Genomic DNA, 21,569 nt, shown 5'->3' on the forward strand with positions numbered 1-21,569 from the left:
ATTATCAGCTGTCATCTTAGTCATCAAGCCATATGCCCATTGGGCTCCTATGATACTAGCTGAACACAGGAACCGGGAGGAGAGTGACGAATGTCATGGGGCGGGAGGACGTGGTTTTCCTTCCCCCCTAGAGCTGACTCCGTCACTTGTCTGAGTGATAAAAACAATAATGTTATACGTAGGGTTGTTGGACTTAGCAAATTTTAGCAAATAAAATACAGGGCACTCAGTTACATTTAAATTTCAGATAAAAAATAAATAAATTTTTAGTATAACCATATCCCAAATATTGCATGGGACATAATGCAATATTTAGGACACACCTATACTAAAAGTTATTATTTAAAAATATTTATTTTATATTAAATTCAAATTTAACTGGGTGCACTAGATTTCACCTGGCAATCCTAGTGCATAGATGCCTAATATACATTTTTTGAATTAGCATTAATGGAAAATTAATAACAAGCGTAGCACAGACATGGTCTTTTTTTCTTTTTTAAGATTTTATTCATTTATTTTTAGAAAGTGGGAAAGGGAGAGAGAAAGAAGGGGAGAGAAACATTGACTGGCTGCCTCTTGCACGTGCCCTGACTGGAGGCTGACCGGGGACCGAACCCATGACCTTTCACTTTGAGGGGTGATGCACAAGCAACTGAGCCACACCAGTCAGGGCCGGACACAGTCTTCTGTAGCGGGCATTTCACAGTTAAATAAAGACTTATTTCATTTAACTCATAACATTTCCATCTTAGAAAGGGATTTGGAGGCACCTGCCCAAGGTCACCCAGTTACAATGCACTGGAGTTAGTACCCAGACCCAGGTCTGCTGAGTGCGAAGCCAGCTCTTCACCATGACCTTGCATCACCTTTCAGACATCGAGCCTGAAACCATGCAGAAAACCACTGTTTTTTTTTATAAAAATCTGGTAAAATAGATATAAGGTTTACCATCTTAACCACTTTTTGGGGTGCGGTTCAGTGGTGTTGATGCACTCACATTGTTGTGTGCCCAGGCTTCGGGGTCTTCTCATCTTGCCAAACTAAAAGCCCTGCTCCCATTGGACACCTCCCCATTGCTCCTCCCCCAGCTTGGGCCACCGCCGTTCCACTTTCTGTTTTATGAACTTTACTCTCCTTAGGTCCCTCAGATGAGTGGAATCATACCATATCTTTCTGTTTATTACTGCTTTATGTCACTCAGCATAACATCCCCAAAGTTCACCCATGTGGTAGCGTGTGTCAGAATTTCCTTCCTTGTAAAGGCTGAATAATGTCCCATTGTATGTACATATAACGTTGTGTTTATCTATTCATCTGTCGCTGGACACTTGGGTTGCTTCCACATGTTGCCTTTTGTGACTAATACTGCTACACACATGGGGGCACAAAGATCCGTTTCAATTCTTTTGGGCGTGTCCTCAGAAGTGAAACTCCTGAATCACTTGGTAATTCTATTTCAGTTCTCCGAGACATTGCCATACTGTTTGCCACAGCAGCTGCAGCCTCTGACACTCCCACCAATGGTGCATACGAGTTCCAATTTCTCCACACCCTCACCATCACTGGTTATTTTCTGTTTTTTTTTTTAATTTGTTTTATATTATCCCTCATAATGGATGTGGGGAATCATTGCTTTCTGTTTCCCTGACAAAATAAAACAAAAATCTCTCTCTCTATTTTTTTTACTGACTCAGCTATTGGATTTGCTGGAATCTGCAAAGACTACTTGACTAAGTTATTCTATGTGCCACCATGATTGTTACTAAGATCAGTTGTTGTTGCTAACAATGACCTATGACCTATGAGCGCCTGCCAGAGGCCACCAGGCATTGAGCTGTGAGCATTGCAGCTGCTGTCTCGTTCAGTCCTCGCATCGACCCTGCGAGGTAGATGCCTACTATCACTGTTGCTGTGTGGTGGGTGAGGGAAAGGGGACTGGAAGAAGAGAGGTTAAAGATCTTGTCCAACGTAACTCGGCTTGTCAAGCAAGGATTTAAATCCAAGTAACCTGACTCCTACCGTTTGACCCCATCTTTTGGTGGATCTTGATAAGAAAAGCACCTTCTGAATCAAGTTGACCCATTGGGATAACTATGTGTAATTACTTGGGGGAACTGCCGTGACAACGATTTATATCTGTATTGTCCAGAACGCTGGCCACAGATGGATATTTAATTCAAAATAATTAAAATTAAATAAAACTTTAGTTCCTTGAGCCAGTTCCATTATGTCCAGTGGTCAGTATGTATCTAGCATTGGATAACACCGATTTAGAATATTTTAATCACCACAAAAAGTTCTATTTAGATAGCCCTGGTCTGGAGCCTCTGGAAAAGCCACCGATAGGTAACTACAGTAATGGGCTAGAAGGAGATAAGAGAGGGAAAAATGGCATTCCCATTTAAAAATTATTTATGAAAACAGCAAATTCAGCATTCTAGGTGATTTAATTAATGCCTGTATCTATAACCATCACAGAGATGTTAGAAGAGAGAGGAATTAACAATTAATGGTCTCCCTGTACTATTCAGAAAGGCAGAAATATGATCAAAACAGTGAAAAGCAAAAGAAAAGTAGGTATACTCTAGAGAAAAATGATGTTGAAACTCTACTGTTAGTTTTAAGGAAAACATAAAAGTCAGAAGTGGCCGTATCATAAAACTTCTCTGTAGAATCTCCCTGCCTCTGGCTGCCATGACTACGGCCTGAGCCCAAACCCAAGCTCTACACTTATATGTGTGACCTTGGGCCAGTTACTTAATGTCTCTCGTTGTGAGGTTCCCTGTTCCGTAGAGTGAGAAATCACGTAAAGCACGTAGACATGCATTTAGCAAATAGTGAGCATTCAAGACATACTAGTTATTATTGTTACAAGAGGGTGACATGATATCATACGTAAGAACAATTTGGGCCTAAAACCCTCCAGGTGATGTCTCACTGCCTACAGATTAAAGCCTGAGACTCCCCAGTGCAGCCCACAGGGCACAAGTCCGGTCTGCGTCTACAGGTCAAGTTTATCCTCTCAGGGATCCCCTTGAGTCTCAGCTTTGTTAACACCACACAGCTTACAGTTTTTCCGAACACCATGTGGTTTTCTATTTCCACAGCTTGCTTGGGCCATCGACTGTCCAGAAGCCCTCTCCGGCGTCCTTGGCCCCCTCGACATGTACCAATCTTCTAGGATGCAAAGGAATTGGGTTAGGAGCCTCTCCTATGGACGTCCAGTGCTTCCTTCCTACTGCTTAATACTGAGATCATCTGTTTAGATGTCTTTCTCCACCAGTAAGTAGAAGACACTTACCATGAGCTAGATCCTGCTCTGTGCTTTGAGGGTATAAGGAGGAGTGAAAATGTGGCCCCTGCCCCCACTGAACAGAGTTTGGAAGCAGGGAGAGATCAGATCTCTGGTGCCCCTTCATATCCTCAAATCATAGCACGTGCTGAGCACATAGTAGGTGCTTAAAAATGTCACGCTAGCCTGAAACAGAGATGTAGAAAAACGACAGCCTAGCCCAGTACTGAACTTCCTCTTAACATGTGTTTTGCTTTGTGTTTTTAAAGGAGGAATTGAAATGAACGAGCAGGGTAGATTCCAGCTAAAATTACATAGTGTCTCTTAGGCATCTTAGTGCCTCAGATGCCTGGCACAGCCTCAGCTACCCAAGGGATCCTGGCCCCCTCGCCATCACAGCGTCACCTGCCGTCTGTTGCAAAGCGATGGCTAGAAATGGTTTTACTAAATAAATTTAAATGCATTGATTTCAGATGAAACAAAGATTTATTTAACGCTGTAGAGCCTAAACGTTAGCCTATGTTCCCTTTTCTACAGTGTCGGCCTCTCTGACAGAGAAATCCCCCTGTGGAACTCTCCTCTTACAAACAGAGCACGGAGCTGTTGCCATACGGGATATGCAGCTGGCACTCCCGCAGCAGAAAATGAGCCCTTCGCCCCTGCAGAAGCACTATCTAGATGATAGCAAATTTCTACGCGAAGAACTTGAGAGTCTTGATGATTTCCAGTTCATACGGTTAATATAAAGAGAAACTGATGAAAGAGATAAGCTCCTTAAAGACAATTCACTTAAGAGGAAGTTTGAATGCTGCCAATAGAAATTGTCAGCCGTATGGAAAGACAAACACCTATATGGAGAAACATTCTGGGAGCCAGTGGAATCTTTCAGCATCTTCAATTATAGCTAATTTGTATTTTTCCTGGATGGACATTAGCAGGTCAGTTTGTATAGGTAATATTATTTCACGTTATATTGGATAATATCTTCTGACTAATGTAATTCAGGAGCTCACTCCCATAGGTATTTCAGATAATGACTTAGTCATGGGGATATAACCACAGGATGCCCCACCTCTGGGTTTTCCCAATATACAGCCGGATATAAGTGGGAATAACAAGTGTGTACCCTGTTGGATAAAGAGGCCTAACCGTTCCCCGCTGCACTGTGAATTTCAGGAAGACAGAGCCTTGGGCCCATTCATCTCTGAATCTGTAATGCTTAATGGGGTGCTTGGCCCAGAGGTATAACCTGGAACATCTTGCTGAATGGGGGAAGGAGGAAGGCCAGCAAAGAAAGAGAGAAATAAAATGAAACCAAGAATTATCACAGGCCACTCAGGGCCATAGATGGCCCCTATCCAGGAGCATAAAGAGAAAGTTAGTACACAGTAAGTGGTATCGTCCCAGCCAACCAACTGTAAATGGAATTCCCTTTGGCCAAAAGGTACAGCAGTTGAATGAAATCGGTTTGACTAAGAGCTCCGTTGTTTCATTTAATTATCGCTTTAGAAATTGCCCTTTCTGATCGTTCACAACTTTCTAAAATTTCAGAGTTTTGGCTAGTTTTCTGTTTTAGCTATCACTCCTAAGGCAACTTCAGAAATAACTCTCATATTTTTAATTTGGTAAAAATTAAATCCTCATCATTTCCCCCCTTCCAATAAAACACAAAAGAGAAACAAAGTAGAGAACCAAACATCTTCCCAGGGTGAATTAATGAAAATTGGGAGTTCAAGTTAGGAAATGCTAACTACTCGCTCTGAATTTTCAAAAAATGATTATCTCTGTTACAAATTTTTCTTTGCCATTTCACCCAAGTATAACGCCACTTTACCTTGAAACAACCGAAAGCCCCAGTGTTAAATTACGTTTTCCTTCCAGGAGGATATAATTTCAGATCAGCACAGCATTTTCAGGCTTCCCAACCCTTGTAGTTAACGATCTTCCTTACAGAGCAGAAACTGCAGAGCGAAGAGGGAAGGCCAGCTTAAGGTCAGGAGAGCAATTCGGGAAAGGAAAGGAACCTGGATGCTCCACTGTGACAGCACCGTTGGCTGTGCTTTGCATTAATAATTAGTGTCCCTGCCTGGAGAGCAGATAGGTCCATACTTGGACTTCTGCATTGCTTCCATTTGGAGCTCGATTTTGTCTCTTCATCTTTGCTGGCATTGGCTCTGAGCTTGCTCTTTTATGGCTGGCTCCCTCGGACAATAAAAGTAACCATTTGCAGAGTCAAACAACAGGAGTGGTTTTTAGGAAACCAGCAGCCAAACATCCACTGTTCTGGCTTCCTACCAGGTGATGAAGATAACGCTGGTGGCCATGGTGGCGATGGTCCTAGGGGCGGTGTGGCTACGCTTAGGATTCCCAACTCCCGCCCGGCTGGCGGGGAGTTAAGGAATGTCTAGGTTGAGAGCAATAATGAAGGTGACTGGGCAAGAGCAGGCCCTGCGTTAAGTTGCTACATTCAAAGTTGCCATAGAAACCCTGTCTGAATGTCCTCACTTCTGCAGAATTGATTTGATGTTTTAATGTTAATATGCCTTCCTACATTTAACGACGTATAAAATAGAAAGCAGATGAATATGGAAGAAAGAAAACATCCCCCAATGTCTGAAATTCTTAAGCACTGAATACTTTCCCAATACTAAGTCCTCCTTTTAAACCCATGACCCCGTAGAGGCAGCGTGGGGAGCGAGGACTGGGAGCCGTTCAAGGGCTTTTATGCCTTTACGTCAAATGCCGCCCTCTGGAAAGCACTGCTGTAATTCAACGAGCCCAGCTTGTACTTGAAGCCAAATGAAATGCAAAGTTGCCTTTTCAATAGCAAACCTCACGGAGGAAGTGCCAGTTAGCAATTGTGAGAAGTTTCAGCTACTGTATTTTCACAGATTCAATGTTACCACTAACTGTCCGTGAGAAAACATTTGGAGGCTCTTTAAAGCTGGTTGCATTATCAATCAATCTATAGTATGTTTTAAATAAATATTTCTATTCAACGTAACAAAAACCGCCAGTTGTATCGCTTGCACCTCAATTATCATCATCTCTGCAAAGCAGATGCAGCACGCAAGACGAGGCAGACAATCAGCGCTGTGATTTGCCCAGTAACATTGTTTTAGATCTAATTAGTGCTTATGCAGATCCTTTACAAAAATGTGAAAACTGCACCAGGATGTAATTGTTTAATGAATTTAGTGCAAAGCACATCGGCATCAATTCCATTTTCGCTGAAAAAACCAAGTTCAACTGCTATTTGCTCCAGAGCCAAAACATTGTGAATTGTGCCCACTGCGTTCTAGCCCTGCTCTGCTGGCTTGGATATTTCAAATAAATACTACAAAGTTAAAGCCTCCAGCTGCAGACCAGCCCATCTGTAGATGTTTGTTATATTTGGCAGTATTGTAGAATGATTGTGCCTTCCTGCTGGAAAAAAAAAAGAGGGGGGAAAATAAACAAGGTTCTGTCAGCAAAAAAAAAGTAAAAGTTCGAAATATGCATCACCCAGCAAAAGTAAAGTCTCAAATCGGAGTCTAGTTTACCTAGCGGTGAATTTTAAACACCTGTTCTCATAGAGCCTCCCATGGAAACCGAAGGATATCCTTTTTCCCTGTTCTCCCCAACCTTTCACTTCCGCTAGCATCGCAGAAAATGGGATTGGATACAAATGTAATGAGAACGGAATACGAATCATTTCTTTAACTTGTCCGGGATTGCAGTAGTCATTTTCTGTGATCAGTGGTTGTCCTTATGGTTTTTATTTTTAGTTTTTTCCTGGGGTAAAAAGCATAGAACATAAACTTTACCATCTTAACCATTTTTTAGTGCCCAGCACAGGAGAGGTCGTGACAGCCACATCGGTGTGCGGCAGATCTCTGAAATGTCTGTCAGGGGACCGGGAAGTTGTTCAATGGGTGTAGTTTCAGGTTGTGATCGGTGTTCAAATATAAAAATCCGCAACTTCTACAAAAAGAGATGAGTTAGTTGTCGATGTTTACGTGATTGGCTGGAAAGGTAATTTTTAAAAAAAATTCTGTTCCGGCTTCTGCTTTTTTGGCGTAGCACAGATGAACTGCCAAACCAAAGCTTTTTGTTCTAAATGACTCCTGTACACACAGTGGGATGTGGGGGGGCATGGAGTTGAGGGTGGCGGTATGGAGATGTTTGGGCCTGAGCTTGAAGAATTTTGTAAAGTGATAAACTGCAAATACCATTCTTCATCATCGCCCTGAATGTTCCAACTGAGGCTGCAGCAGCCGTGAAAAGCTTCCCGTCTATATTCTGACGGAACCAGGGATGTGTTTGTTCTGTTTCTGTTGGTGATCTGTTGGAGATCCAGTCTCAGGCTGTCTGGGTTAGTTCCCTGGGAAACTGTCTCCAAGGAGGCCAAGATGTGCCTGCAGGAAGTTTGGGGGTTGGGGAGTGTCGTGGGGACCCGTACCTGTGAGGACCAACACGTTTGGTGCAGGGACAACGAGACCTCGGCCAACCACAGGGTGCTCTGAAGCTGAGGTGAGCTTTCTGAGCTGGGAGGAAGTGAGATGAGGGTGCTGGCCATTTTCACCCCCACATCCATCAGGCACCAGGTGCGGGCTGCCCCTGGGCAGGGTGTAGGCCTGGGTGAGGCCGCCCCCTTTGGCCGACTGAAGGCTGGGGAAGGGAGGGCCTGAGTCGTGAGCCTGGGGTCCAGTCCTCACATACTTGGGTCCACTTTGTATAATAACTTCACCCCATCTGGGAACTGTGCCTCCAGGGTTCCCATCGGTCTCTTTCCCTGAAGAAATGTCAAGGGGAAGATTAGTGTGATGAACGATACCCGTGCGGCTGTCACTGGTTAGGGGGACTGCAACCACTCATGTCTGCCAGCCCCCACCACTCGTTCTAAATTCCCCTCTCTCTCAGCTAGCGCCTCTGTTAATACAGATGGCTTACCTGGAGGGGCGAACCTGAGCCACATCCCTTTGCCCCTGGTCACCCTGCACTTCTCAAGGCCAAGCTGCTATTCTTGTCTGTTTATCCTCAGAATTTGCCACCAACAGACACTAACAGACATCACCTGGGTGGCAAGCAAGTCCTCCCCTTCCCCGCTATATGACAGCCTCCCTTCTTCTCTCAATGATCAGTCAATTCCTCCTGCCAGGTTGACAACTCCTTTCCTTGCCTGGTAGCCTCTGGGCATGAGGATGCTGGAAAACACATTGGCAGGTGTAGTCCAAGTTCAGTGAGACTCTGGCTCTGCCCCCTGGTGGAAGCACTCCTCTGCTTGGAGCCCAGACCTCTAGCCCTGGAATCCAGCATGGGAGGGAGAGGAAGTACCGACTCCCCAAGTGAGCCACTGGCAGGGACAGTAGGCGGAGCTCTTCCTCTTTCACCCTCTGGTTCCCACACCTGTGCATTCCACCTCCTAGGAACACAGTGCCACATAATGGTCATTGACTTTGGGTCCTATAGGGTGCTGTCCCATACTTCCAAGAATCGTCTTCAAGCCAGTGGCTCCACTGTTCCTTTTCAAGCCTATTACATCTCTCTCTCTCAGGACCAGTGAAGCTCATGGTCAAATGCTTCTTGCTGCATCTCCTTGCTGTACTGGATCGCTTGGTCCAATGCTACATTACATGGCTCCGTGTCAGCGGGACAAACACTCTGTGTGTAGGCCTTCGGAGAGTAGTATAGGCCCCACAGCAGGAAAGCTAAACCCCCACCTAGAATTTGTGTCAACTCTCATCAAGATAAATCGCTTCTCTTCTGGGGTGGGAAGGGTGCAATGTAATTAAGTTCCCACTAAGTGGCTGTTTGGTCTCTCTGAGGGGTGCTGTTTCAACTGGGCTCAGCATTTGTCTCTGTGGTTTGCAGGGTGGACAGTCCGTGGTGGTGATGATTCAGTAAACCAGCCCTGATGAGTTGGGTGAGCCCAGGCTAGGGAGCCCATACATAGGCTCCATCCCTGCGGTAGTGACTACTGTGCTGTTCATCACTTCCGTCAGCCCTGGAGTAGCCAATAATAGAGCCTGGCTGACTCTGCCTGGCGAATCAGTTTGGGTTTTGGTTGTTTAGTACCCCTCGTGCAGTAGACACTCTCTGATGGGCATGAGAAAGTGATGTAAAGGACTTGGCTCTTTGTGCCTGCCCCCATAGTCTACCCATAGGCCCCTTCCCCAGAGTCCTTGTCCCTGTTGTTAACAGTCTTGCTCCTTCCAGGCCTCTGGCTTAACCTTTAGTCTCTACATGGGCCACTTCTTTTTCCTCAGAAGTAAGTGACCAGGTGCATAGTCCAAAGCTCCTCCAATGGAGGAGGATTTCCCCTTACCTGTCTTAGGAGGGGCTATGATGGAGTCACTGTCTATTTTTGGCTTGCACACACAAGCTGATCTGCCTCTTCCATTTTTTGTTCTTCTGTTAGCTGAACAATAAGGGACTATGCAGTTCTCATGCGTGTACACGTGGTCACCATAGATGTGAGCTGAGGCAAAGGAGTTGGTGTGACAGTAGTGGGTGACATGTGAGTGGGCCACCTGCTCAGGAAGCTCGCTTGTGGCCTCTTGCCCTGCTCATGCCGGTCCTTGCAGATGTACCATTTTCGTCTTATGATGGCTTGTGCGTTGGCCTGCCTGACCTTATGACTTGGTGGGTCGGACCAAGATTATCATGCGCCGTTCTGGCCACATGGCCACTCAGGGTCCCACGGTCAGGCGCTCCATCTCAACCAGGGCCTATCAGCCTGCCAGGAGCTACTTTTTTTCCAAATGGTCTATAATTCTCTGCAGTAGATGGCGTGGTCTTGCTCTAGAACCGTAGGGATATTGTGAATCTCCTGTCGGGCTAGCCATAAACTCCGTGAAGCATCTTTTCCCACACAGACTCTCCTAGTAACAGAGATTCTGCTAGTCACGCAGTCCAAGCTGCAAGGCTGCTCACCTCACCACCTGGACCCCACACAGCGCTCTTTCCGCCGTGGCCCCCCTCAAAGCCATCTGGAGGTCATGTGTCATCAAGGTCTCCATTTACTCACCATGTCTGGCTCATGTGGACCTATTAACATTTATGTCATCAAGTCAGTGGACCAATGTGATGCTCTTCAAATGTCCAGACAGCCCGTGTTCTCTTCAGACTAAATTACTGCAGAGAGCAGCAGAGCTGAAGGTCTGGGGAAAGGCAGTATATGGGTACTGTTGTCCACTCCACGTAAAAGTGAACTGCTTCTGGTGCTGTCTTCTGATAGGAAGGGAAAAGCGCACGTTTGCAAGATCAAGGTCACATCATGAACCTGGACTGGTGAATTGAATGAGGGCAATGATTAGAACCACTACTCCCAGATACTTTAAGTCTTTATGGGTGGCACGAATCTCCATTAGCCTCCCTAGGATGTAATATTGTTTCCATCAAGTATTTTGGCCAGGGAGGAGGACCCAGCTTCATAGGCCTCCTGTTTGGCCTTTTCTGCTACAATGGTTATTACTCCCCAGGCACACACACCAAGAATTCAATGCGAGGTACTGCCAATGACCAAGTATGTCATTCCAAGTATACGTTCAAAGACTGAGGAAATGATCACTTGGTGGATGCAATGGACCCCTTTGAATCAGCCTAGGTCCCAGTCTTCCTTCATCGCCCAGCCCCCACATGCCCTCTTCTAACTGAACACGTGTGATGCTGCTTCAGATCTTTAGGTATCAATGTGAACTTAGAACTGCTGGCTAATAATCCAGGAAATGTCTGGCTATTTTCTTTTCCCCACTGTATGATTACCTGAGTAAAGAACTATAGGTCCTTTTGGGGAGAGACTGGGCAAATCATTATCATAAACAATGGCCATTACTAAGCTTCCTGGCGTGGGGTTCTTGCAGTTTTCCATTGACTTTAACCACAGGACATGATAATACTAAGAGACACCCTAAACTTACTCTTCCTTAGTTCTCTTGTGGAGTAGTTGTTGAACTTCCCCTTGGTAGTCAGGGCCCCAGCCAGCACCGTAACTCCCTTCTCTGCCCATTGATTCTGAGGCACGAGGAGCCCAAAGTGGCTGGATAGCAGTCTTAACATCCAGTTCAATGGAATCATTGTTATATCTCCTGGTGGAAGCATTCCTCCCTTTGAAACAAAGACCTCTAGGCCAGCAGAGCATAAAGTCATGGGAACAGGAAACAAAAATTTTGCAAGTGGGTCACTAAGGGTATTAGTGAGTGAAGCCCTTCTCCTTTCCACCCCTTGGTTCCTGGACCCGGGAATGCTGGCTATTGGAGAAAAAAAAATGCCATATGCTGGATTCTGATTCTGAGCACAACCAGCTTTCTGGAGAACTTTGGCCCGGACCTGAAAGGTATTGCAACTTGGCTGGTCCAGTAACGGAGTCTTTAAAAGGCCAGTCCATCGTTCTATCAAGCTAGCTGCTTTATGATGGTGGGGAGCATGGTGAGACCAGTGAATCCCATTAGCCACACTTGTACTGCTGGGAGGTGCGTTCCTTGATCAGAAGCGATGCTGTGTAGGACACCGCGATGGTGGGTAGGGCATTCTGTACGTCTGCAGATGGTTGTCCTGGCAGAAACTTTGCGTATAGGGCAGGCAAATCCGTATCCAGAGGTAGTGTCTATTCCCACAAGGACAAAGCATCTCCCCTTCCACGATGGGAGCGGTCAGTGCCATAAACCTGCTGTCCGATACCTGGCTGACCGCCCCAGCAAGTGCTGCCATATCGAGGGCTCAGTGCTGGTCCTGCTGTGGGCAGATTGGGCACCTAGGGACGGCCGTAGCCAGGTCTGCCTCGGTGAGTGGAAGTCCATTGTGCTGAGCTCATGCGTAGCCTTCATTCCTGCCACCGTGGCCACCTTGTTTGCGGGCTCACTGGGTGGGGTAGGGTTGGCTGGGGCAGGAGACTGACTGGTACCCGCAGAACGGGTCATCCCATCCACTTGACCCTGAAATCACCCTTTGCTAAGCACTCATGCGGGACACCAATAACCTTCTCATTTTTGCTCTTCACTTCTTTTTTTTTTTTTTTTTAAAATATATTTATTGATTATGCTATTACAGTTGTCCCATTTCCCCCCCCCACTCCACTCCATCCTGCCCACCCCCCTCCCTCCCACATTCCCCCCCCATAGTTCACGTCCATGGGTCATACTTATAAGTTCTTTGGCTTCCACATTTCCTACACTATTTTTACCCTCCCCCTGTCTATTTTCCACCTATCATCTATGCTACTTATTCTCTGTACCTTTACCCCCCTCTCCCCCTCCCACTCCCTTATTGACAACCCTCATGTTCTAGTTGTTTGCCTAGTTTGCTCTCGTTTTTGTTTTATGTGTGGTCGTTAATAACTGTGAGCTTGCTGTCATTTTTACTGTTCCTATTTTTGATCTTTTTCTTAGGTAACTCCCTTTAACATTTCATATAATAAGGGCTTGGTGATGATGAGCCTCTTCAACTTGACCTTATCTGAGAAGCACTTTATCCTCCCTTCCATTCTAAATGATAGCTTTGCTGGATACAGTAATCTTGGACGTAGGTCCTTGCGTTTAATTTTGGGTAATGTAATTATGATGTGTCTTGTTGTGTTCCTCCTTGGGTCCAGCTTCTTTGGGACTCTCTGAGCTTCCTGGACTTCCCGGAAGTCTATTTCCTTTGCCAGATCAGGGAAGTTCTCCATTATTTGTTCAAATAAGTTTTCAATTTTTTGTTCTTCCTCTTCTCCTTCTGGCACCCCTATAATTCGGATGTTGGAATGTTTCAAGGTGTCCTGGAGGTTCCTAAGCCTCTCCTCATTTTTCCAAGTTCTTGTTTCTTCATTCTTTTCTGGTTGAATGTTTGTTTCTTCCTTCTGGTCCATACCATTGATTTGAGTCCCAGTTTCCTTCTCATCACTATTGGTTCCCTGTACATTTTCCTTTGTTTCTCTTAGCATAGGCTTCATTTTTTCATTTGTTTTTCGAATAGATTCAACCAAGTCTGTGAGCATATTGATAACCAGTGCTTTGAACTGTGCATCCGATAGGTTGGCTATCTCTTCGTCGCTTAGTTGTATTTTTTCTGGAGCTTTGAAGTGTTCTGTCATTTGGGCCATTTTTTTTGTTTGTTTGTCTTGGTGCGCCTGTTACTTTAAGGGGCGGAGCCTTAGGTGTTCACCGGGGCGGGGTAATGCTGGTCGCTGCGCTGTGATGCTGTACGTGGGGGCGGGGCCGAGAGGGAGCAATGGCGCCCGCTTCACTCTCCTCCGGATTTCAGTCTTTCACTCCGCTACCCACAATCAAACTGGGCCCCTCTGGTGCTGGTTCCCGAGTAAGTGGGCCTGTGCACACTCTAGGCCCCTGTGGGTCTCTCCAACAACCTCTCCTGTGAGGCTGGGAGTCTCTCCTGCCGCCCCAACCCCCAGGGGCGCTTTCAATCAGAGGTTTGAGGCTTTATTTCCCCGAGCTGGAGCCCTGGGTTGCGCAGCGGTCTGCTTCTCTGCCCGCCGTTCGTCCGGTTTATCTGTGGGCGAATGTGGTGCCGCAATGTGCTATCCGCCACTCTGAGTCCGGCCCTCTGGGTTTATCTGTGCAAATGTGGGACCGCAGGGTCTGCTAGTGCTCAGACTGCCTGCGCCATTTGTCCCACACTCCGCCAGTCTCAGTCCCGCCACAGCCATGCGAGTCCTCTCCACCCCAGTGCCGTCTCCGCCCCTCCTACCAGTCTGGATGAATGATTATTTTCTGTTTCCTTGGTGTTGGTCCCCCTTGCTGTTCGATTCTCTGTCAGTTCTGGTTGTGCGAGGAGGCGCAGTGTGTCTACCTACGCCGCCATCTTGGTTCTCATCTGCTCTTCACTTCTGATCGCACACAGCATTGCTTCTGATCAAAGGACTCACTCGTGGGAAGGACACTTCCTGTAGGATCGAAGAGACCACTGTTGCTCACAAGGAGACTCCCCCAGAATTGAGGAGCTCAATGTCACCAGTTTCATCAAGGCTTCCCCACACGTTCCCGTCCCGAATTTCAAGATCCCATTTCCCCCAGTCCGCGCCTTCACTTTAGTAGCAGATACCCAGCGAGGCTGAGAGTTCCTCTCGTGTTGTACTTCAGCCAATGGCAGGAAGAGGTCCCATGTTTGGTTTTCAGCAGCTCCAACCCTGCTGCTGCGGGAGAGAAGCCTCTCCTTTCGGCCCCCCACAGACACTCTTGGGTCATTTGTATGGCACTTGTGTTGGGAATTTGAGTCCCTGAGCTCATCCTTTTCCTTTACCACCTTGTTCAGCAACATTAGGAGCCACCAACTAACATCATGATATTCTCAGTTTTCCAAAAATGTTCAGAAGCAACACATACAGAGTCACTTAGCTCCTTGCTTTTTATGTGTCAATTAGCAGTATCCAATGCACACATCTTGCCTATGTCTATAAATAGTTGCGTGTTCTCTTTACTACTGGAAATAGTCGCTGGCATGTTTAAATCTAATCAGATAAGAGAGTCAATTCTGGAAACAACAGAACTAATTCAGAAAACTCATCCTTAAAATTCTGTTCCTCTAGAACCCCTCTAGGTACCAAAATCTATTCGTCAGGGCTCCCCAGAGAAACAGAATCAATGGGACGTATGTATGCAGCTGTGTTTAGGAGGATATTCATTATAGGAATTGGTTTCCACATTATGAAGACTGAGAAGCCCCACAGTCTGCAGTCTGCAAACCAGAGAAGCCAGAAAGCCGGTGGTGTGGCTCAGTCTGGGTCCCAAGGCCTGGAGCTCCATGAACCTTGTCAGTGAGTCCCGGGTCTGGTCTGCCCCTCATAGGCTTCCAAGGAGGTCCTCTAACGTCCTCTCTTCGCTTTAAATTGGTGACTCTCCACTAGCGGCCTTTCATTGTCTTTGTCAGTGCATCGGCGGCACTCAGCAAGAGCCACCTGATGTCATTGCACTTTTAATTACTAGTCTTCCTCCCACCATAAACTCAAACCGCTGAGAACTCCCGGTTCACCACTGGTAAAAATTTTGACAACTGCCTCAGTACCTGAGGTCAGGTTATGGATGATCTAACTCCCCAATCCTTTCAGGGTGGAGAATTAGACCTGCACCCCGGCACTGTCTTCAGTCAGGTAATGAGTTCAAAGACAGAAGTTCACATGCAAGACAAGTACTAAAGAGCACCCCAGGAGCAGCGCCTGTGAGGGGCTGAGAGGGAAGCAGCGTCCTCTGCGTCTCACCTTCTGCTCAGCAGTCAGGCCCTGCTGGTTCCCAGCGCTTCCCAGCTCTCCAAGTAATCCTGGAGTCTTCCTCCCGCACCCCTTGTGGGTGGAGGTGACCCAGGCTGCTGCCGGTTCTAAATGTACGCGAGACGAGGTGGGGGTCCCATCCCTCTGACTCAAAATGTTCTCCTGTCAAACCACATTAGGACGCTTGTCCCCGTAGTTTCTCTCTGTCTTTCTCTCTCTCCCCTCTTCAATCACACACACACACACACACACACACACACACACGGCTTCCAGATCCAGTCTCTTCAGCCATCATTAGCTTCATTCCCACACTGTGGCTTCCCTAGGTATTTGGGTGAACAAAAAATAACAATTGCCTTAGAGATGATCATTAGATAATTATCAGTTTCTTTTTTCATATCATTGTTCTTTACTTTTTGTCTACCCTGACGGACGAATGGGAGGAGTAAGAGGCGGGTGGGGGGCTGGCAGGGAGCAGCAGTTTTACCTCAGTGATTTCCTCGAGTCCACATTCACTCACCAAACTCAGCTGACATGTGTCGCTAGAAAATGACACGATATTCAGCGTCTTCATTTTTTTTTTTTTTTTACTCTTGAACAAAGTCTCCTAGGAATGGAGCTCTCTTTCTCGGGAGGTTGACCCGGCTTCAAAGCCTGGTGGCTGCCCTTGCCGTGGGACTGCCGGCCCTCCGACAAGGACACGTGCAGGGTCTAGACCTCCAATGCACTCCTGTCCTCGCTCATTTCTTGCCCTTTCTTGGGGCAACTGTGGCTTCTGTGAGCACTTGTCCTTACTTGAATAGGTAAAAAGTTGACCTATTTTAATAAGTGTTCTCTCACCTCACCTCTGGAAAAGGACTGGGGGACCCAGATGCCTGGTTGTAATTATTTACAAGTAAATTACCCCATGGCCTTTTGGAACTTCTGTGACTACAGGCAGAAAATCGAGCATCTGCACTTAGCGTTTACCCCGGTTGGAGAAACTGAAGCGGGCAGGATGTGGGTGCATCACAGGCCTGCGGCGTTGGGAAACGTTTAGACGTTCTGACATGTGTATATCATCTACTTTTTCTGGTGAAAAGCAGGAGGGACTTTTTAAAAATTTCTTCCCTATCAGAATTTATCAGGAAAGCACCACAAACCATCCCTCCAAACGGGCCCAGCGCAGGGAACAGAGCCAAGCAGCCAGCCTTGTGAGTCAGTTTGAGATGAGTAGTTATAATGCGTGGGAAAGCCATTCTGTGGCCACTGAAAGGAAAACAGAAATATAATACACCTGCTGCTTAGTATAGAATCCCTAAGGATTAACCTCCAAAAGGACTTGCACAGGTTGGAGAAAAGGACACGCAATGGGGATGGAGTTTAATGGGGACCAGAGTGGTGTCTTCCACCTGGGGAAGCAGACGTAACACAACGCAAGTGAAGCGGCGTGGCCGGTTGCTCAGCAGCTTCTCAGAAGCTGGAGTAGCCCAGCTGGTTCAGAGGTCCCCACCATGACACTCAGGGGTACCCCTGATTCATGTGGGCCCTGGGGGTCCTCTTGTTTCCTTTTCAGAGATTGGCCCCAGAGCAGACCCGTCTCCCAATTCCGGCCAGTGTCTCCAGGGGAGATCTCTTGGTGGCTTCTGGCCTAAGGACGCATACCCTTGTAAAGAAACATGGTGAAAACCACTTCCTTTGCTCCTGTCGCCTGGCGTCACTCGTGGGCAGGGCAGCAGTCTCCCTACAGTACAAGGCAGCCTGGTCAGGCGAGTGGACCAGGGAGACCAAAGGAGCCCAGGCTGTGGGTGTGGCTGAGCTGTGGAATTAGCCAGCTCTGGAGTGTCCCACCTATCCTCATTCTTGGGGCAGATAATACATTAAAAAAAAAAAAAAACTTTAATATTGAAAACAGTTTTAGATTTACAGAAAAATTGAGAAGATAGTGTAGAGAGTTTTCACATATCCCCCTCACCCAGTTTAATATTTTCATTTTTAATACCTTACATTAGAATGGTACACACTTTACAGTTAATGAAACAACAGTGACATACTACTTCTAACAAAAGTCTATAATTTTTATTCAGGGCTTCTTAACTTTTGCCTGATGTTGTGTTTCTCTTCCAGGATCCCCCAGGACACATGGCATTTTGTTGTCAGGTCACCAGTTTCTCAGACTTTCCTTGTTTTTGATGACCTTGACATTTTGGAGACGCGCTGGCAAAGTAATTTGCAGGATGCCCCTCTATAGGGTTTTTTCTGAGGTGTTCCTCATATTTATGCCCGCGTCTGAGTTTTGGGGGAGGAAGACAACAGAGCTAAAGTGCCGTTTTCATCACGTCCTGTCAAGGGCACGTACGTACTATCACCACGGCTTCCCTGTTGATACCGAACACTTGACCATGGCCTGGGGTAGTGTTCATCCAGCTTCCCCACTGTCCGTTTATTTTCCCCCTTTGCATACCGTCCTCTGTAGAAGGACATCACTATAGGCAGCCGAACTTGAGGAGTGAGGAGTTACATAAAATATTGAGAATTCTTTGGCACAGTAGATTTGCCTGTTTTCCTTCATTTATTTACTTAGTCAGTCATTTATTTATATCAGTCTGAGCTCATGGATATTTCCTTTACACTTTGTCTTATAATCTAATACTACTTTATCTGTTTTCGTTGCTCCGATTGTTCCAACTTTGGCCATTGGAGGGGATAATGTGCTTTTTTTTCAGTTATATTCAGTTGGGATTTCTGGGGCTTTATAATAATTGATATAGGTTCTCAAAAGAAGATCTTGCTAGATCATAAGTTAGCAAAGTTATCTGTGCGCTGCTTTTAAAAATTTTAGCAAGGTGCGTATAGACAGGCGCATCGCCTGAAAAGTTCACATTTACTCTCCTTCCTGTATCACGTGGACGGGTCTAATTAGAAAAAAATAAGCCGGCCATCCTACCCAGGAAACAAACACCAGTCCTTGACCTCCTACGAACTGGCGGGGTAGCATCATAAATGCGGTCGTCAGATCACCCAGGTGCAACACTGGGCACCATAGTCAATCACACTATAAACATTTGATCGTATGTATGGATTCCACTGGTAATGAATTACTTTTGTTAAAAGGTGTAAAATCACAGGAAGAGAGATGCAATTCAGTGAAGATACCTGTCAACGAATATAATGTCTGACATCAGAATTTCCCTGGAGACCCTCACGTGTCTGAGCCCCAGCACCAGGCAAGTCTCGGAGCCTTCGTGACAGGAGATTCCTGGTTGGTTAACGGGGTGGATGATGTTCTCTCACTCTTGGAGCCACAGGGCTAATTTGTAAAGATAAACATGAAATGATAAGTGTAAAAACGCTTTTAAAAACTTAAGTCATATGCTAATCCAAGGTGCAATGATTACAATAAAGTTAACTCTCAATTATTCAAACGTGTGGGCTAATTAGGGTATTAACATCCTGAAGTCCCGACCACTTCTTTAGTCTTTGGCAGCACTGGAAATCTCAGACACACCACATTTTTGGTAAAATCAAGTTCACCAGCATCAAGAGCAGGTGAGAAGAAGAAAACAAGTCAGGAAATGACGGGAGAATGTGGTGTGTGTGGACGTGCATGGAGGTGTGTGTGTGTGTGTGTGTGTGTGTGCGTGCACGTGTGTGGATGTGTGTGTAACAGGGGCGAGCCTACCCCAGCCTTGCCTGGCATTGGTAGTGGTGGTGGAGGAGTTGGCCTAAGACAGAGAGGGGACAGTGACAAGGGATAAGAAGGGAGAAGTGAACAGAGAGAGACTAGAATTCAGTTGCTCTTTTTTTTTCCAGGCTCAACAGGTAGGTCTACCTCCATCTTAACCACCTGTATTCCAAGTCTGGAGGCTCATGGCAAAGTGCAAGGCCAAGGGGAACTCATTATCTCCCAGGAAGAGCTCTGGTCCCAAGGCTTGAGATGACCATGGGGGAGGAGAAGGGCTCTCACACCCTAGATATTTACCAGATCACTGCAAATCTCTGTGCTGAGTACTCAGGGAGTGGGGGAGGGGCAAACATATTAGATTTTAATGGAAACAAATTTGCTTCGGGCATGGTTAAATTGTGAGTAAAAGAATTTCTAGCGGCCTAGGTGACCCTTAAAGGCTTTGGGAAGGAATGATCTTAAATTTTTTTAAAGTAAGTGACCATATCTAAAATTGGGATACTTCATACTACAATGTAGATTTCTGGCTTCTCTTGAAAGTGTGAGATTTGGAAAATCTTAAGAATTATTTCTCATGGGGGCTCTTAGCTGGAGCGCAATGGTGACAGCTTCCACCTCAGTCGGGGTGTCCTGGGTTCCCCTTCCATTGTTGTCAACGTACCCTTTTAAAGTACCTGTGTGACCTTAGTTAGCGTCTTGAGCTTACAAACCCCGTTCTGTGGAGGAGGTCAGAAGAAACAAGGATGCAGGAAGACGAAGCGGTGTGAGGAGAGGTGGCTGAGGGAATTAGGCTTACAGGAAAATGAGCTGAAAGGGCTAAAGGAAGAAAAATGGAGTCCTTAAAAAGATAAAAATCTTTTAGATGAATAATGCAAATTGGACATTGGGAAATATTCCTGACTAAAGATTTTTGAGAAAAAGTTTTGGGGAAATCCAACAGCTCTCTTTCTGTGGTGCTTGAACACAGCTAACACAGGGGATGAACTAATGTGCTTTATCATGAAGGGTTATTAAAAAATATTTCCCCGTGCTCAGTTCAGCAGTGGACTCAAATCAACTGGATATTATTTCAAGTTCTGAAAAAACAAAGAATCTACTTGGTGTGTTCCTGTTCATTTTTTTAAAAGTGATTAAATTCAAGTCCTGGCTATTAGAATTGTAAAAGAATGTAAAAGGCAGAAATGAATTTATACGAAGGTATCTAAGTAAAAACAGCCCAATTTGATTTAAAATATTCCACATATGCCCCCCAAAGCTCTTAATATTTAGGAATTAAATTACTGCAAATGAGCTGGAGCCACATGTGGCCAGAGAGGCCAACAGTGAAATCAGCGAGAAACTGCTTATTCAGCCTCTTCAAACAAAAATGAATTGTTTTGATGAATGAGAATTCTTTAATGAATTACCATATGACATGCCAGTAATTTTTTCAATGTCAAGCAGAGAGAGTTTTCATTTGTCTTTTGTTGGGCTACAGCTACTTAAAAATAATGGAAGGTCACGGCCACAGAGACAACACTTCCCATTATGGCCCCTCCAGAGGCGGGATGTGCCCACACTGGACCCCAAGAGCCGGGGGCGGGGTGGGACTCGCCTCTCCAAGTTTCTGCCTTGCTCTTGTTTCCTCTCTGTGAAGAGGTGTGGAGGCATTTAGTGAACCTGCGGAGGACATTTGGCTACCATGATACTTCATACATTCTACAGCGTCAGCGTAGTGGTGGGTGGCTACTTTTAGGACCCTGGCACATAGAGTGGGGACAGTATGTGAAGAACATAAGGGATGTCAAGAGAGTGGAGGGGTGGCTTCTGGATCCAGAGTTGGAAAGAAAACAATAAGAGGGTACCTGAGGACCCTGGTGACCTACGGTCAGGAGCCAGGTGAGCAGTGTGCGCTGAGATGCCCAGCCAGGAGCCTGCTGGGGCTCAGGGGAGCCCCAGCTCAGCACGTGGGCACACAGCATTGGGCAGACTCCTCTCAGGTCTGACCTTTGAAAGGCCACCACCTTGGTCCCTTTTTAATGCTCATGTGGACATTGGGGGTCTTTCCTGCCTCTTACTGACCCCTCTCCCTACTCTGCCCACCAGGGTTTTGTGGTACTGGCCCCAACCCTGGCTCCTAAGGGAAGGGAAATTCTTTCTGCCGGGCCTGCTGAGAAGGCAAGACTTGATGAGTCTGTAGCTACTGACAGCCATTTGTCATCCTTAGCAGGGAGGTTACCTAGAACCAAACTGACCCACGGGAAGGGTGGGTGGGCGCTCTCAGGAGGTCAGGTATGATGGTTAACTTTATGAGTCAACTTGACTGAGCTGCAGGGTGTTCAGATGTTTGGTTAAACATTATTCTGGGTACCTGTGTTTGGGTGTTTCTGGATGAGATTAACATTTCAATCAGTAGACTGAGTAAGGCCCAATCACCCTCCTGAGGGCGT

This window comes from Desmodus rotundus, chromosome 10, assembly GCF_022682495.2.
Source record: "Desmodus rotundus isolate HL8 chromosome 10, HLdesRot8A.1, whole genome shotgun sequence".
NCBI lineage: Eukaryota > Metazoa > Chordata > Mammalia > Chiroptera > Phyllostomidae > Desmodus > Desmodus rotundus.